The sequence below is a fragment of the Vicia villosa genome, linkage group LG1 (assembly GCF_029867415.1).
Source record: "Vicia villosa cultivar HV-30 ecotype Madison, WI linkage group LG1, Vvil1.0, whole genome shotgun sequence".
Taxonomy (NCBI): Eukaryota; Viridiplantae; Streptophyta; class Magnoliopsida; order Fabales; family Fabaceae; genus Vicia; species Vicia villosa.
In genome coordinates, this window is record NC_081180.1 from 222,461,548 (window position 1) to 222,481,899 (window position 20,352).

Below are 20,352 nucleotides of genomic sequence, written 5' to 3' on the forward strand. Positions count from 1 at the left end.
CTCTGACTTCCATTAGGGATATGTAGGCATGAGGTTCACAAGGAACCTTAGCGAGCTAATAAAATACCAAAAATAGTCAGTCTGTCTGTCTGTCTTTCTTTTATTCAATTCAATTCCTTCTCCTAACACAAAGGAGAAACTTTCCCAATAATCATTAGCAGCACAAACACATTTAGACACAGAGAAGGTTCTTGTAGAGTACTACAGATATGTAGGGTGTTTAAACACTTCCCTATGTATAACCGACCTCCCGGACTCCAGAATTTCTAGTCTAGGTGTAATCCCCACACTTAGCAAACTCCTAGGGTTTAGTTGAGATCTTTTTTCCCCTTTCCTACTCGTAGGACAAATAAGAAAGTTCGTGTGATATCGTAGGAAGAACTGAAATAAAATTCATCCCACCACGGGCGCATTCTCCTTCCAAATTTCACGTGAAGGGTCTAGCGTGCCGTCCTCCCAAGTGAAACGGGGAGGTAAAAAAAACGACAACCACAAAACTTACCATCCAGGCTTGATTCCTTACAGAGATTATGTAAGACGTCTGTTGACTTTCTTCAACAAAGTTGAATTGCATCATATACCTCGAGATCAGAATCGAATGGCAGACGCCTTGGCTACTCTATCTTCCATGTTCAAAGTCAATCATCGGAATGATATGCCTAAAGTCAGAAATATGCGCCTTGAAAGGCCCGCCTATGTGTTTGCAACTGAAGCAGTCATCGATGATATGCCTAAAGTCAGAAATATGCGCCTTGAAAGGCCCGCCTCAATCAAATGAATACCATCCCACCCAATATATCGAGAAGGATCATCACAAGAAATCACGCCTCGTTTTCCACAAGGTTCTGATGCATTGTAATTATATGAACCTCCCATCCCACAACAGGTTTGGAGTCCTGTAAAACCTGCAGTTAAAAATCATCCCACTAGTTATGAAATAATGTCTTAGACTAACTCATTTTATATAAACATTAAATCCTTAAAGAATATACTAACCTAAATTTATTGTTTCTCAATATATATTTCTAAAAGTTAAAGAAGCAAAAGATTTGAGACTTAGGAAGTAATTTACTTTAGAAGTTGAGAATGTTGGTTTACCAAATTTTGATGGATACTGGTATAATGGCAATGCAGCATTGTAATAATCAGCATATATGATATTAGCATGAGGATGAATTTCTCGAAGCCTATGTATTTCATATTGAAGCTTCTGGTTATAATATTTAACAAATTTGTTTAACCATTTCAAACAACCGAATGAGTCATATTGGTTACCGTCTTTGGTTTCATAAAGGGTTAAATATATTGATTTGCATCCTAGTGGGAAATTCCCAGGGACCAATAGTGTGTGTGCCCCTAGACCAATCAACTCCTATGAAAACATAATATAAAAATTATGTATGCTTGAAAAATTGAAATTCAAATAGAAATTTATTCATATAGTGTAATAGAGAGAAAACAATCTTACATTGATTGATGAAGTTATTGCTTTGATTACATCTGGCACGTATGTACTAACCTTTTGTATGCTCTTATGTGTAAATAAGGGACTGCTGAAGTCATTGCCTCCAATCTCTCCCACAAGAAATAATGAATTTTTAAGAATATCATGGCAGCCTAGAAGATTCATTTTCAATTCATTAAGTTAACTAAATTAACTTAAGTTATATTATTGATTCGTTTTCAATTAATAATTGTTGTGTTGATTCTAAGTGTATGAGCTATTTGTGCACAAGCGTGCATTGGAAGTTCCACATTAGTTGGAAAAGTGGAGCTTGAACACTTCATAAGTGAGAGGACCCATACACCTATCACCTTAAGGTTTTAGGTGAATATGTGGTATCTTTCTCACTTAATGATTTCTCTTGACCTAATGTGGATACTCTGCTTTGACCCAACAGTGGTTGTACAGCTGATGGTTCAAAAGTAAAGGACTGACTCCTTGTATTGAAAGTATTCCTGACATGGTGGTGGTCAGATAATGTGTCTCACTGAAGTGGCTATGATGTGGTAAGAGTGTCAACACCAATCCATGTATATGTCGATGAATGAGCTCCCTCTTGAGGGACGGAGATACAAGTGTATGTGGATGAAATAACTTTCTCTTAAGGGAAAATATAGTGGATGGAATCACACTTGAGGGGAGTATTTTTGCACAATCATCAACAACATTAGAAGAAATGATCCTTCAAGACCATTTGATGTCGTATGTCTGAAACATCATGCAATATTTCTAATCTAATCTCAACTTTATGACAAAGTGTGAGCACACATTAATCGAAATTGCTCAGTTGGTATTATCTTAATTTTAATGTTTTATTAAAAATGATTTGGAATAAAAATTTTGAATTGTAATTTATGTGTATTCGTATTATCCGTTTATTTGATTAGAATTGTACCTTGAGTAACCCTATCATTCAATAGATTAGATTTGAACTCATGCCATTGTGTTTTGAGTAAACATTTAGAAAACTTAAAACAAGCTGGTCAAAATCGACATCTTGTGTGTGTCTTGAATGACAAGTTAGAAAACTTAAAAAGAGATTTATTGAAGTTTGATTCAAATCAAACATCAATTTAAAATTTTGATTTTGCCACTCTCAAGTTGATTCGGATGAAGGATATGTCTGACTTGAATCACAACACTCCTTGAGTCGAATCACACCTCCTTTTGACTCGAATAATGACTACTCACTTTTCTTTAAAAAAAATCATGATCTTAATCACACTTTTTTCAGACACGAATCATAAGTGCAAACAATGACTTAAACCAAAATGGAAAATTCCTCATTTTATTACATTTTTAGAATATCATGTCATTACATTTTTACCTTACTTATAGTGATTTATTGTATAAGATTAGGTATGTGATGGATCTAGTTCATTGGTTATTCTATCTTTCGGTTATAATTGTAAAGACTTTTAATTTTGGATTAAACAACCAAATGATCAAATTCTATTTAAACGTGTGAAAATTGAATTATGAAATTGTTTTATTTCTTGTCAAAGAAACTATACTTACCTCGATTATGTTTATTTTTTACTATCTATTGTAATTGTGATAAACATTGAAACATATCATTTTCAATATATCTATTATATTTTGCTTCAGCAATTATTATCTGCGCACCATCTCGTAAAATTTTAATTTGTTAAAAGTAAATAATCTAATAAATTCAACCCCCAGACAGACCATCTTATTCTCATATTATCCACCAACAATTGGCCTAAGAATTAGTTTTTTATCATGTCCCATGACTTCAAAAATTGAGGATATGAGTAGAACAATCTAAATGGCGTGTTCAATAGAATTCTCGTATTTTTAAGCAAAGATGATACATTAAAAGTCACCATGTTATTTGATTGATGTTATTAATTAAATAACCAAGGATTGTGTGCCCCATATACAAGGTGGTGACATTTCACCTGACTTCAAGCTTTTGTCTTTCATGGACACTTATTTAGGATACGATTATATACCAATGGAACCCAAAGAATGCACGAGGACAACATTTACGACTGATGGTGGATATTTTGCTACAAGGTAATGTCTTTCTTGCTAAAAAATGCAAGTGTAACATATTAGTGAATGATGAATAAAATCTTCAAAGGTCAAATATGTTGGAGGTGTACATAGACAACATGATAGTGAAGTTTAGTAAAAAAGAACCTCATGTTGCCCATTTGAAAGTCATGTTTAGAAAAGTCTAAATACTAAGGCTTTGACAACATATTTTTGAGCTTATAGCTTATAAGCTCATATAAAAATAAAAGACTTGTTTCGTTATTGTATTTTCATAACGAGTTTATAGCTTATTTTATTAACTTATAGCTTATTTTTTAGATGGAAAGTTAACTATTATAAGTTATTTTGTGAAAACAAAATCAATGTTTTGAATTTCTAATTACTTTTTTCTAATCGAACTAAATCTTAAATATACATTTTGATACTTTTTATTTATTATTTTGAGATATTAATTTTTTTATTTAGCATTAATAATCCCTAATTTAATATAATCTATATTTTATTATTTTATATGTTTTAAACATAATTTTATCATTATTATTTTCACTATTAATTTTTAGTATATCATATTATATTTGTTTTAAATTTGCTTACAATAGTATTAATAGAATTTTGTCCTAATCACAGTTTTGATCCTCCTATTTTACCTAATTCACAAAATCGATTCCTCTTATTAAAATTTAAAATATTTTCATCTTCCTCTCATACTTTTATACTTAAAATTAACGATGTTTTTATACTTTTATATATTTTTTTAAATACTAAATAATAAAAGAGCAAGTTCATCATCACACACCATCAAAACAACTAGATAAATTAATAATAAAACTAAATTTTCAATTCAAAGTTTCACCCTTATAATTCCGTTAACCATTTCAATAGTTATGCATAGCAATATTTTAAAAATTAAAGTGTTTGTCAAATCGATGAGAGTTGTGTGTCACTGGTTAAAATGGTGAATCACTAATCATCAGTTGAATATCATGATTAAATCAAATTAAATCAGATAATTCGATTGAATAAGAAATTATTTATTAAAAACTATATAGCTATTAAACAGGTCGAATGAGTTGACTTGTTCTTTAAAAAATATTAGGACACCTACAAAATTTTAAAATTTTAAAATATCATAATTTCGCAAATTTATTCTTAAATTTAAAATTTAAAAATAATCATTACACACAACAAAATAGTATAAAATATAAATCCAAATAATATTAAAAAAAAGTTTAATTGCAACATGAACCGAATAACAAATTAATTTGTCTAATAAATTTATTTTAAAGAGAGAAAGTTGTTTCAAATAAGTTTTTAATAAAGTCTATTTATATTTTGATTTTATTTTTTTTAAAAATTATCAAAGCAGCGTTGTTTTTCTGTCGAAAAAAAACATTTAACCGGTTGGTTTTTCAAAAGAATCAATTCTTTGGTTTTGACTGGTTTTAGCCGATTCTGATCGATTCATACCGGTTCAATAGCTTACCCAATCCAAATAATGAGATTAATTTTAAGTTTGGCCGATTTGTTCGATCCGATTTTTAAAATATTAGTGTAGAAAAATTAGATACAGAGTTACGGCTTCGAACCTACTCCATTACCTATTTACTTTTTAAAAAAATGAATTATAGCTAGGTATGTGATAAAAAAACATAGCTAAAAAAATTTTCACACTTACAGGTTCGAACCAATTATTCGGTCTTGACTGGTTTTAGCCGATTTTGGTCGATTCATACCGGTTCAATAGTTTACCCAATCCAATAATGAGATTAATTTTAAGTTCGGCCGATTTGTTCGATTCGATTTTTAAAATATTAGTGCAGAAAAACCAGATACAGAGTTACAGGTTCAAAGCTACTCCATTACCTATTTACTTTAAAAAAAAGAATTATAGTTAGGTATGTGATAAAAAAACATAGCTAAAAAAAGTTTCACACTTATATGTTAAAATCTGGTAAAAAAATATTAATGTATTTTAAATAATTTATTTTTTGACAAAAAAGAGAATAATTTTGTTTCTTTTCTTACAGGTGTATTGAGAAATTATCAAAAACAATGAAAAACTTACTTTTTGAAGAATTGCAAAGAGTAGGGAGAAGTTCCTTAAACCAATTCAACTGACCGTTAATGAATAATTGGTAGCAACATTATGAACTTCCCTCTCTTCAAAGTAACTAACGTCCAACGCAGTTGCTCCTATAACCGCAAAATTCGCTCCTTCATTTGGACTACTATGTTCCAATACACCATTTTTAATTTCTAAATATGGTTTCACCATTGGAATTCCTAATAATTCAGCTGCAAAAAAACCGTTGAAATTAAAGACAGTTGTCGGCCTAACAGAAAGTGATTCGTAAATAAACAAGTAAGCATACCTATGAAATCAATGATGAGGCGTCCATCGGAGCAACGCCCAGATGGACGATGAAAGTAGGTTTTGCCGTAGGGAGGTAAGGAACAGCGATTGGGAGAGATGAGTTGCTGGTTGCCGGTGTCAGCTAGGGAATCGCCGAAGCTGAAGATTGAAGAGTAAGAGGAACATGCCGCCGTGAATAACAATGTAAGAAATAGTAATTGTAATGTCATTGTTCTCCATTTTTGTTTTGCCATGAGAAATGTGAACAAATTGTACTGCACCAACCTTACCTCATATTTAATCTCTTCATTTACTTTATATTATAATGCAAAATTAGGTGTGTGATTGATTGCAAATAATGTCTTAAGCCGGGATTGTCCCCATAATTATTTTTAGTATTTATTTAAATTTAGACTAGGGGGGCCATCTCTTTTTATTTTGGAGTGAAGATAAGGAGAATCATACCCCATAATCTAATTTATTGAATAGGGATTTGTTAAGTTCAAGAGTAATATTGAGATAGATTGCTATGGACCAATACGAAGATATAGTATGTTAGGGTAACATGCAATCAACTATACTCTTACCCTTTAACTTGTGAATGAATGAATATGTTGAACTTTGGAGATAAAAGTCTTCCTAAAAAAGTTTGTTAGCTGTGATGGTTCGAGTAAAAGCAGGGTTGGCCTAAGGGGAAAGCCATATAAAGCATGGCTTTAGATTTCAAAAGATCGGACTTAAGAAGTCTCAAAAATAATTATTTAGTTATAAAATTATATAATGGCATAGTTATAAAGATGAAGCTTTCTTAACTGCATTTGAGACGCTTTTAACGTCTCAAGCTCAATTGTCTAACATTCTACTTTTGGGTACCGAAACATACCTTTACTTTCATAAACGACATTTAGATAAAAACTCAGAGTTCTAAAATAACATTTAACTTTGCTTCTCGTGATAAAATGATAGGGAATTCATTCGAGGCTTGTTATGAGACAATCCTCATGACCCTTAGTCCCTAAGGAACTACTCAAACATATTCAATGGTAAATCAAATGAAAAATACATGGTCGTTGCATACATGATCAAGAAAATATTTGGAATAAAAATAAGAATTTAGATTAAAGTAAGAATACTTGAATAAGATAGCCCCAATGGAGTCCTGGGTATAACACTTGATAGAAAAATAAAGTTGCAAAAAAATAAGCCTGGTAAAGTAAAGTAAACATCTAAGGCATGAAGTAATGCATTTTTTTTTCATATTTCCTATAATATATAGGCTAAGCCTCGTTACAAGCCAACCAACCTGTGTCCTCTCAATGCTTGGGATGTTTATAACAATTAAAATAGCTAGAATTCCTAGAAGAAAGAGATATGAACCAAGAAAATGAAGAGTTTCGTAATTGCCTGCCTTCTACGCCCACCTGTATCAGACCTCTGGTTTTTTTATAGGCACATCAGGGTAAAATCAACTATGGCTTTATGCTAATCTATTAGGAAGGAAGATTGTAAAATCAATTAGGAAGCAAAATTTTTCTCTCTAATTGAATAGATCATGTGTCTAAATGATGATGGATCAATAAACATAAGAGTGATTTTTTCATAACTTCTTAGTCCTCTTTCATAATACAAAACAAGACTTATAATAAGCATCTAATGAAACTCTCAAAGTTTAGTAGGCCTTTCTCTAACGTGGTAGGGTATTCCACAAACTACCATAATGTTGAGGAAGTTGAAGGATTTTGTTTGTTGGTTATTGTTTCTTCTTATTCTAATGAAGATGATGACCTTCTCGAAGCAGCAAGGGTGAGGCATGCGTGGTTATGAGGCATCCTTAAGGGTACTTTATCGATGCATTTTATATTTATATTAGTGATCTGGAATACATGCGTGTGAGAATTCTTTTTATGTCATTTGAGTTTCGAGATTCTTAAAGTAGTGAACATGGAACCCTTGCAATTTCACTCTAATATTTAGGTGTTTGTATGAGTCTTTGATATCTACTTAATATAAATCTAAGGTTGTCATTATGAAAATCCAAGTCGGAAAATTCTTAGGTAGACACGAACATAAGAAACTCTCTTCCACATAATCAATCACAAAATTTTAATTAGTTAAAAAACAAATACAATATTTTCTCTCTCCTTCATAATCATAACCACCCTATGAATCAAAATAAAAAAAGAAATTAAAAATGAAATAAATTAAAATTTTTCTTACTTCTTATTGGTTGTTCCTAAGAACGTGGATTTATGGTTGTTTCCATACAAGAACTAGTAGAAGACCCGTGCGTCCGCACGGGTAATTCAAATCTTAAGATGAATAATGTATTACAAACGCGTAAAAATAAGTTGAGGAATGTATATTTAAGATACTCAGCCATGCAAGAATTCCTCATCCTAGACAAAATCCTGAACCTATGCTTATGTGGCAATTTCACAAAGCTTCTCAAGTTAAACCAAATTTTCAAATTTTTAATATTTTATAGAATTCTATATTTTATTTAAATATAAATCTCAAATAAATTTTGCATTAAAAATTGTCAAATAAATATATTATTAATTTTTAATTCTTGCATTCATTGCTTAATTTAGAAATATAAATTTATATTAAAACTTATTTATTTTATAATTATAAAATATTGATATTACTTACTAATAATATGTCACTTTTAATTATAATATTATTATTGTTAGATATGATATTATATTTTAATAACAGATTAATGAAATTTTATCAATTCTATAGCAATGTATCAATTTAATATATTTAATAAAGACTATATAAAATATTTAACTCTAGAAAATACTAGTATTTCTATATTGTAACTTTATTTTTTAAAACATATTGACATTTATTTTGATTAGAATCATAAACACTACATAAATAAATTAAATAATATTTTATATAAATAATTTACACCTCCTTATAAGAAACTCAACATATTAAAATAAAAAAAATACATAACTCTAGGAAAAATATTAACATTCCTATATTTTAATTTATTTTTGATTTTAATATTATTTAATTTTTTAATAATAATAATATATTCTGGTGTAAATTATTATAAATATATAACAATTTATTTCCTATTCCATAACCACCTACCCGTTTTTATTTTTCAATTTTTTTTCTTCTCTTTAACTCTTCATTAAATGTGTCATAAAAATATTATTTTAATACATTACTTTATTTTTGTTTATCAGTTACTATATATGTTTTTATTAATTCGTAGAAAATAATTAACATTTCAAAAATTGATAAAATTGTTATTATTATAAATATATAACAATATTTTTTTATTCCATAACCAGCTACCACTGTTTATTTTCCAGTTTATTCCATCTCTTTAACTCCATTAAAGGTCTCATAAAAATATTATTTGTAACACAATAATTAATTTATGTTTATGTTTATCAGTTACTATTTTTTTTAATTGGTAGAATAATGAACTTTTAGAAATGATGTTAAAATTATCATAAAATAATGTTTTTTTTCTTACAAATCTTTATAACCACCCTTAATCCTTCGGTCATTATTTACTCAATGCCTTTGCTATCCATTTCACCTATACATTTTTTTTAATGATTTTTTCTCAATGTCTGCCATTGATATCAACTCCAATTAGCGAGATAAATAAATGTATAAATAAATAGTGTGATGACAAGACCTAATCCACTATATTTTTTCTTTTAATTTATCTTTTAATTTTTGAATTGTTTTATTTTTGTCATTTATTTATCTATTCTTTTATTGGTTAATTTAGTGGATTAGGTCTTGTCATCACACTATTGTAATGCTCTTCTCTCTTTTCCTGTTATTTAATACTGAATTTAAACTATAATAATTTAAAGGTTTTAATTCATATTTTAAGTCAATATTAATATTGAATAGATTTTGTTTTTTATATTGGTCTATTTTTTCAATATTATGGATTAAATAGATATTATGGGAGATTTAGATGTCTTTCAAGCGAAAATAAATGATATAAGAATAAGGATAGTTTTTTTTAAAAATGTCCAATATCACTTTAATAAATTCTCAATATTGAATATGTTTATATTATATTAAATATTTTATTCACCTATTAAGTTTATCGTATTTAAAATAATTATATATATATATATATATATATATATATATATATATATATATATATATTTGTAAAGTATTACATTATTGTTAATCTTTTTATATAAAAAATAAGCTCGATATAAAATATCAATATAGATATATTTTATATTTATGTAACTAACTATTTATCGATAATAATTTAATAAAACGAATCTGTTAGAACAAGATTTGTTCGGATCAATATTCTTGTTTTGCTGATAACAATATATATGAATTTTGTATTAGACAATGTGGTACTCTAATCCTTTGCATTTTCCATTTCAGGAAATATATAAAGAGTATGCATAATTCAGCGCTCAGAAGCACTGACTCAGAAGGTTTCGGATGGATACATCAGAACATGCTCTGGCAAGACATCAGAAGATGGTCAAGCAGAATCAGAACATGGACTATGAAGCATCAGAAGAACATGAAGTCAGAAGCAGAAACACTGATGTTCCGAATTGTATCACGCTCAAGCACTTCAAAGTCAGAAGACAAGAAGATGTTATGCACCAAGCTGATTGAATCTGATATTCAAACATTGTATTCACAAATCTGAGATCAGAAGCAAGTACAAGATGACAGGCTATTAAGTATAATCTCTGACTGACAAAAGGAACTTTAGAAGCTACAAAAGGCAAAGTCAGCAAATGCAGCAAAAGCATGGCTCGAGGTAGTTGACAAAAGTGTGAAACATTAAATGCAGCGTTGTACTATTCACGCAATGCATTAAATGAAATCCAACTGTCATCTTCTCAAACACCTATAAATATGGAAGTTCTGATCAGAAGCAGCTAACCAACTCTTGCAAAAATACTGAAACGCTGTTAAAATCAAAGCTCACGAACTTCATCTTCAACCTCACAAACTCTTGTAATATTTAGTGAGTGTTAAGCTTAGAACTTAAGAGAAATATCATTGTTGTGATTATAGCTTTCTAAGAAGCATTTCATACTCTTGTAAAATTTAATTTACATTGATTGTAAAAGGTTCCTAGAGTGATCAGTTAGATCAGTAGACTCTAAAAGACTTAGAGGTTATCTAAGTGGTGATTTCCTATAGTGATCATGTTGTGATCAGTATACTCTAGAAGACTTAGAGGTTATCTAAGTGGAAAACCATTGTAATCAGATTGATTAGTGGATTAAATCCTCAGCTAAGGTAAATCACTCTAAGGGGGTGGACTGGAGTAGCTTCGTTAACAACGAACCAGGATAAAAATAATTGTGTTCATTGTTTTTATCTTAAGAGTTTTTAAAGTCACACTTATTCAAACCCCCCACCCCCCTTTCTAAGTGTTTTTCTATCCTTCAATTGGCATCAGAGCGCCGGTTCTAGGTGCAAGCACTTAACCGTGTTAGATAAAAGATTCAGGGAGAAAAACACAAAGCCAATATGGTTGAAACAGCTGCATCAACTGCTACACCTGTCTCTAATGATCAAAACAACAATGGAAATGGTTTCAATGGATATTCTAGACCACCAGTATTTGATGGCGAAAACTTTGAATACTGGAAAGATAGACTTGAAAGTTACTTTCTTGGTCAAGATGGTGACTTATGGGATCTAGTCTTGGATGGTTACAGACATCCAGTAAATGCTTGTGGAGTAAAAATGTCAAGACAAGAAATGAGTGATGACCAAAAGAAACAATTCAAGAATCATCACAAGTCAAGGACTACTCTGCTGAATGCTATTTCTCATGCTGAATATGAGAAAATAACAAACAGAGAAACTGCTCATGACATATTTGAATCCTTGAAGATGACTCATGAAGGGAATGCCTAAGTCAAAGAGACTAAAGCTCTTGCTTTCATCCAGAAGTATGAAGCTTTCAAGATGGAAGAAGATGAAAACATTGAAGCAATGTTCTCAAGATTCCAGACTCTGACTGCTGGATTAAAAGTGCTTGACTAGGGATATACAAAGGCTGATCACGTCAAGAAAATCATCAGAAGCTTGCCCAAAAGATGGGGCCCAATGGTGACTGCATTCAAGATTGCTAAGAATCTGAATGAAGTCTCTCTTGAAGAGCTGATCAGTGGCCTGAGGAGTCATGAAATAGAGTTAGATGCAAATGAACCTCAGAAGAAAGGTAAGTCAATTGCTTTAAAATCCAATAGTAAAAAATGCACTAACGCTTTTCAGGTTGAAGAAGAAGATTCTGAAGAGTCTGAATCAGAAGAAGAAGAAGAAGATGATCTTTCCATGATCTCGAGAAGAGTAAATCAACTCTGGAAGAGTAAACAAAGGAAGTTCAAGAACTTCAGAAGTTCTAAAAGTTCTGAAAGAGGAGAATTTTCTAGACACAGAAGATCTGACAAAAAGAAGGTGACATGCTTTGAGTGCAAGGAGCCAGGTCACAATAAGAACGAGTGTCCAAAGCTTCAGAGGGAAAAGCCCAAGAAAAAGTTTGAAAAGAAGAAAGGCCTTATGGCTACTTGGGATGACTCAGATTCTTCTGATCAAGAGTCAGACTCTGAAGATGAGCAGGCAAACATTGCGCTGATGGCCACTGTTGATGATGAATCAGAATCTACATCAAACTCAGATTATGAAGAGGTATTTTCGGAACTTTCTAGAGAACAGTTAGTTTCTAGTCTAACTGAAATTCTGGAACTCAAGGCTCAACTTAGTATCAAATGCAAAAAGCTAAAGAAGCTAATTGAATTTGAAACTAAGAAGCTTGAAGTAGAAAATTCTGAACTGAAAGAAAAAGTTTTAAAATTATTCAAAGATGTTGAATCATCTTCTGGTTCCGAAAAGTCTATTCCAAGTATGAACAATATTCTTAAGGAATATGACTTGAGTTTTAGAAAGTTTTTATCTAGAGGTATTAGAAGAAGTCAACTTGCCTCTATGATATATGCAGTTAATGGAAACAAGAGAGTTGGCATAGGCTATGAGGGTGAAACCCCATACAAACTTGAATATGTGGATGATATGAAAATCACATACAAGCCATTGTATGATGAATTCAAGTACGGCCACTCCAATGATATTAGGCTCACATCACATGCTAAGAGCTTCCACATTACACACACCAAGAAGCATGTTACACACACTAGAAAATATCATGTTGCTCAGAATAAGGAATATCATGTTGTTCCTCCTGTTAATTTTCATGCTAAACCCAAGTTCAATCAGAACTTGAGGAGAACTAACAAGAAAGGACCCAAGAAATTGTGGGTACCTAAGGAAAAGATTATCCCTGTTGCAGATATCCTTGGCAGCAAAGAAGACAAAGGAAAACATGTCATGGTACCTGGACTCTGGGTGCTCGCGGCACATGACGGGAAAAAGGTCTATGTTCCAAGACCTGGTGCTTAAATCTGCTGGAGAAGTTTGTTAGAACAAGATTTGTTCTGATCAATATTCTTAGTTTTGATGATAACAATGTATATGAATTTTGTATGAGATAATGTGGTACTTTAATACTATGCAATTTCCATTTCAGGAATTATATAAAGAGTATGCACAAAATCAGCGCAAGAAGCACTGACTCAGAAGGTTCAGCATGCAACATCTGAACATGGTCTGGCAAGACATCAGAAGATGGTCAAGCAGAATCAGAACATGGTCTACGGAAGCATCAGAAGGACTTGAGATCAGAAGCAGAAGCACTGAAGTTCTCATGGTATCACGCTCAGAAGCACTTCAAGATCAGAAGACAAGAAGATGCTCTGCACCAAGCTGTTTGACTCTGATGATATTCAAACGTTGCTCACACAAACATCAGATCAGAAGCAAGTACTAGCTGGCAGGCTACGCTGACTGACAAAAGGAATGTTGAAAGCTATTAAAGGCAACGTCAGTAGACACAGTGAAAGCAAGGCTCGAGGTAGTTGACAAAAGAGTGAAACATTAAATGCAATGCTCTACGGAATACGCAAAGCATTAAATGCTCCCAACGGTCATCTTCTCAAACGCCTATAAATATGAAGTTCTGATGACAAGCTATGTTACGAATTACGAATCACAAACTTTGAACCAACTTGCTGAAACGCTGTTCAAATCAAAAGCTCTCAAACTTCATCAAACTCACTACATTGTTGTTGTAATACTTTAGTGAGATTAAGCTTAAACTTAAGAGAAAATCACAGTTGTGATAATAGCTTTATTAGAAGCATTGTAACTCTTAGAATTTGTTTACATTAAGTTGTAAGAACTAGAGTGATCAGGTTGTTGATCAGAATACTCTAGAAAGTCTTAGAGGGTATCTAAGCAGATTGTTCCTAGAGTGATCAGGTTGTGATTAGTATACTCTAGAAGACTTAGAAGTTGTCTAAGTGGAAAACCATTGTAATCTCGTGTGATTAGTGGATTAAATCCTCAGGTGAGGTAAATCACTCCAAGGGGGTGGACTGGAGTAGTTTAGTTAACAACGAACCAGGATAAAAATCATTGTGCAAACTGTTTTTATCTTATAAGTTTTAAAGCTACACTTATTCAAACCCCCCCTTTCTAAGTGTTTTTCTATCCTTCAATTGGCATCAGAGAGCCGGTTCTAAGGTGCAAGCACTTAACCGTGTTTAGAAAAGATTCAGGAAGAGAAAAACGCTTCAGTACAAGATGTCTGGTGAAATTCCAACAAATACATCTACATCTGGCTCAGCTGAGCTATACAATGGAAATGGTAACAATGGTTATACTAGACCACCAGTATTTGATGGTGAAAACTTTGAATACTGGAAAGATAAACTTGAAAGTTACTTCCTTGGTCTAGATGGTGACTTATGGGATCTTCTGATGGATGGTTACAAACATCCAGTGAAAGCTACTGGCGTAAGGCTTACAAGACAAGAAATGAATGATGATCAAAAGAAGCTTTTCAAAAATCATCATAAATGTATGACTGTTTGCTGAATGATATCTCTCATGCTGAGTATGAGAAGATATCTAACAGGGAAATTGCCTATGATATATATGAGTCATTGAAAATGACCCATGAAGGAAATGCTCAAGTCAAGGAGACTAAAGCTCTTGAAATATGAAGCCTTCAAGATGGAGGATGATGAAAATATTGAGAAGATGTTTTCAAGATTTCAAACGCTAACTGCTGGATTAAGAGTTCTGGACAAAGGCTACACCAAGGCTGATCATGTAAAGAAGATCATCAGAAGCTTGCCCAGAAGATGGGGTCCAATGGTGACTGCATTCAAGATATCAAAGAATCTGAATGAAGTCTCCTTGGAAGAGCTAATCAGTGCCTTAAGAAGCCATGAGATAGAGCTGGATGCAAATGAACCTCAGAAGAAAGGTAAGTCTATTGCATTAAAATCTAATTATCAAAAATGCACTAACGCTTTTCAGGCTGAAGAAGTAGATTCTGAAGAATCAGAATCAGAAGAAGAAGATGAACTGTCCATGATCTTCAGAAGGGTAAATCATCTCTGGAAGAGCAAGCAAAGCAAGTTCAAGAGCTTCAAAAATTCAAAGAAGCCTGAAAGAGGAGAATCTTCTGGAGGCAGAAGATCTGACAAGAAGAAAGTCATATGCTATAAGTGCAATGAGCCTGGACACTTCAAGAATGAATGTCCAAAACTTCAGAAGGAGAATCCCAAGAAGAAGTTTCATAAGAAGAAAGGTCTTATGGCGACATGGGATGATTCTGAATTAGAATCAGAATCAGACTCTGAAGGAGAGCAAGCAAATCTTGCACTAATGGCCACAGTGGATGATGGATCAGAATCTACATCAGAATCAGATTCTGAAGAGGTATTTTCTGAACTATCTAGAGAAGAGTTAGTTTCCAGTTTAACTGAACTTCTGGAACTCAAGGCTCATCTTAGTATCAAATACAAAAAGCTGAAAAAGCAATTTGAATTTGAAACTAAGAAGCTAGAAGTGGAAAATTCTGAACTGAAGGAAAAAGTTTTAAAATTATCCAAAGATATTGGATCTCCTTCTGAATCAGAAAAATCCATTCCTAGTCTCAATCATATTCTGAAAGAATATGACTCGAGCTTCAAAAAGTTCCTATCTAGAAGTATTGGCAGAAGTCATCTTGCTTCTATGATATATGGCGTTTCTGGAAACAAAAGGTTTGGTTTTGGCTATGAGGGTGATACCTCACACAAATTTGAACCTGTTGATGATTTGAAAATCACATACAAGCCATTGTATGATCAGTTCAAATATGGCCACTCACATGATATTAGGCTCACTTCACATGCCAAAAGCTTTAACACTACACACACCAAAAAGCAAGTGACACAACCTAAAAAATATCATGTTGCCAAACCTAAAGAATATCATGTTGTTCCTCCTGTTACTTATAATGCTAAACCCAAGTTCAATCAGAACTTGAGGAAAACTAACAAGAAAGGACCCAAGAAATTGTGGGTACCTAAGGAGAAGATAATTTCTGTTGCAGATATCCTTAGCTGCAAAGAAGACAAAGCACAAAATGTCATGGTACCTGGACTCTGGGTGCTCGCGACACATGACGGGAAGAGGGTCTATGTTCCAAGACCTGGTGCTTAAGTCTGGTGGAGAAGTCAAGTTTGGAGGAGATCAGAAGGGCAAGATTATTGGCTCTGGAACCATAAGTATTGGTAACTCTCCTTCCATAACTAATGTACTTTTTGTAGAAGGATTAGCGCATAACTTATTGTCCATAAGTCAATTAAGTGACAATGGTTATGACATAATCTTCAATCAAAAGTCTTGCAAGGCTGTAAGTCAGAAGGATGGCTCAATCCTATTTACAGGCAAGAGAAAGAACAACATTTATAAGATTAATCTTTCAGATTTTGAGAAGCAGAAGGTGACTTGCCTTATGTCTGTTTCTGAAGAGCAATGGGTCTGGCACAGAAGATTAGGTCATGCTAGTTTGAGAACGATTTCTCAGATTAACAAACTAAATCTGGTCAGAGGACTCCCAAATCTGAAATACAAATCAGATGCTCTTTGTGAAGCATGTCAGAAGGGCAAGTTCTCCAGACCTGCATTCAAATCTAAGAATGTTGTCTCTTCCTCAAGGCCGTTAGAAGTTCTGCACATTGATCTGTTTGGACCAGTCAAAACAACATCTGTCAGAGGGAAGAAATATGGATTAGTGATCGTAGATGATTATAGTCGCTGGACATGGGTAAAGTTCTTAAAACACAAGGATGAGTCTCATTCAGTGTTCTTTGAATTCTGCACTCAAATTCAATCTGAGAAGGAGTGCAAAATCATAAAGGTCAGAAGTGATCATGGTGGTGAATTTGAGAACAGATTCTTTGAGGAGTTCTTCAAAGAAAATGGTATTGCCCATGATTTCTCTTGCCCTAGAACTCCACAGCAAAATGGAGTTGTAGAGCGAAAGAATAGGACTCTACAAGAAATGGCCAGAACCATGATCAATGAAACCAATATGGCTAAGCACTTCTGGGCAGAAGCAATAAACACTGCATGTTATATTCAGAATATAATCTCTATAAGACCTATTCTAAATAAGACTCCTTATGAATTGTGGAAGAACAGAAAGCCCAACATTTCATATTTTCATCCTTTTGGATGTGTTTGTTTTATTCTGAATACTAAAGATCATCTTGGTAAGTTTGATTCTAAGGCTAAAAAATGTTTCCTTCTTGGATATTCTGAACGCTCTAGAGGCTACAGAGTATACAATACTGAAACATTGGTTGTAGAAGAATCAATCAATATCAGATTTGATGATAAGCTTGGTCTTGAAAAGCCAAAGCAGTTTGAGAATTTTGCAGATATAGATATTGATATATCAGAAGCTGTAGAACCAAGAAGCAAAGTATCAGAAGCTGAAAATCTCAAAAGCAAAGAATCAGAAGATCAAGTTGCTGCATCTTTAGAGAATCTCAGAATTTCTGAAGAGCCAACAGTCAGAAGATCTTCTAGACTCACCTCAGCTCACTCAGAAGATGTGATTCTTGGAAAGAAAGATGATCCTATCAGAACTAGATCATTTCTAAAGAATGGTAGTCAGAATCAGTGACCAGAATCAGAAGATGAAAAGCTCTAGTCATCATCAGAAGCAAATGCAATACAACACAACTGTCATCAAGTGTTTCTGATGGTGAACACGTGTCTGCACAAATGGTAAAAGCGTGAGTGAATCTGATGGGACGCCGCCCTAGGTAACTGTGTAAATCATTTCAATTACCACGTTCTCTCACCTAACGTCACTCATCATTTAATGTAGTTGATTTCATTTGATTCTGTAACTGTTCATTCTCATAATTTTATTGCATTCTTTTTCAAATCCGTCTCTATAAATACTTTTCAAATCATAACGTTTATCTTTTTCACTCCCATTCTCTCTCTCCTCGTGCATGCATTTTTGTAACCTCTTTGCCCTTTTCTCTAACCCTAAATGCAAACCCAAAATTTGTTCTTGCAATCTCAGTACTGTTTCAATGGCTGCCTCATCATCTCTCAACGCTGGTTCATCTGCTCTTCTTCATCTTCAAGAAGAAGATCAGGAACTTGTTCCAGTTATCTCCTGCTCTATTCCCAAAAAGGAGTTAGAAGTTATCTGTGAACTTATGGTAGACTTTGACAGTCTTGAAGAACATGGGTATCATCTTAAAGAAGATATCATCTTTCAAGGATGGACCTCTTTATTTGCTGAGATCTGTGGACCGGTTTACCCAGATCTTGTAAAGGAATTTTGGGTGCATGCTGTTGTTGCTCCTAAATCTATTCTGTCCTTTGTCCATGGGAAGTTTGTAGTTGTTACTGAAAACATCCTGAGAATGATGTTTGATCTAAGAAACCATGACGGTGCTCATGAAATTGATCTAAGGGATGAATGGGATGAAGTATTGGCTACTCTCTATAAAGATGTGAAGAAAACTGATCGTGTCAAGGGCATGAAGGATCTCTACAAAATCTGGACCAAGATTCTTCTGGGGTGTTTTTATCACAGGAAAGCAACCCATTCTGCAGATTTTGTCAACAATGAGCAGAAATACATTCTGTATTGCATTGCCACTCAGAAGAAGGTTGATGTTATCTACATAATCTTCAACCACACGTGGAATGCTGTGAGGGATTCCAGAAATGCTTTCAGAAAGAAGAAGTGTACTATTATTCCTTTTGGAAGAATTATTACAAATCTTCAGGTTCATTCCAATATTGTTGAGGACCTGGAAGCTCAAGGGACAATCAAAGATCTTGTTGTTGATACTGGAAGTTGCTTGAATGCTCTCACCTTGAGAAAGATGAGTGTTATTGATGTTGTTGTTCAAACCCCTCAACCTCTTCCTGGAGCAAGAAGCAGAAGAGATCCTGTTCTTGCTGACTTTGAGTCTTTCTTCAGAAGTGAGCTGCCAGAAGTCAGAACTATCTATCTGAACTCATTCAAAGAAGAAGGTAAAGTTGCTCCTGCTAAGGGTGGTCGCAAGAAAGTTTCCACTTCCAGGCCTGCTGCTTCAGAAGATGTTTCAGAAGCTGCCCCTGAAGCGGTTGTCAAGAAGGAAAGAAGGACAAAAAGAAAATTTGATCATCCTTCTGATAACTAGGAGAAGGTAGTCCAGAGTGTAGCTGCTGCTACTGAAGTTGTTGAGAAAGCTGCTCAAGAAGAAATTGTTGCTGAAGAAGTTCAGAAAGTTGTAGTTGAAAAAGAGACTGCTGAGAAGAAAAAGAAGAAGAAGAGAAATATGAAAAATAAAAATGTGGAAACTGAAAAAGCTGTTGAGAAGAAGAAGACAAGAAAAAGAAAATTAATCATTAATAATTCGGATGAAGAAGAAGAAGCAGAAGCTGTAAATCAGCCAGAAGGAACTACTCAAGGACCAACAACTCAAGTAGTTGAAGATCAGAAGGCTGCTGATAATGAGAAGGAGAGACTGGAATCTGCCAGAAGAAGAGAAATTTCTCTTGGAAAGGCAAAGATTGTGGAAGAGCAGAAAAGTAAGAAGCAGAGGAAGCTGGAGGCTGTGTTTGAAGCAGTTCAGAAGGTGTCCAAAGGTATACATCTCTCTGAACCTGATTCTGTTCCTGCTTTACGTTCAGAAGTTGCACCAATAGCTGTTGCTCAAACCCCTGAACCAGTAAATCAACCAGAAAAAGCCCCATCAAAATCACCCATAAACATCCATGTTCTCACACCTCCTTCTTCTCCTATAACTAAAACTCTTACTCCTCCTCTTTCACCCATCACAAATGTTCCCATTCCTTCATCTCCACCCTCAACCAACCTTGCTTCTGACCAGGCCCTTGAAAACCCTGTCCTTGATATACCACCCCTTCAAACTCTCTTTCCACCTCACACAAATATATCCACTTCTCAACCTCCACCTCATACAAACTACGAACCCATTCCTTCCACCTCTCAAAATAATTCTGCTGTATCAGATATTCCAGATTATGCATCACATGAGCAATTGCTCCGTGA

At 33.4% G+C, this 20,352-nt stretch overlaps 1 pseudogene; it reads right to left on the reverse strand.

The window, feature by feature from the left end:
• Positions 1-677: 677 nt before the first annotated feature.
• LOC131622965 (GDSL esterase/lipase At1g28590-like) lies at positions 678-6,133 on the reverse strand (annotated as a pseudogene).
• Between the last annotated feature and the right edge of the window lie 14,219 nt (positions 6,134-20,352).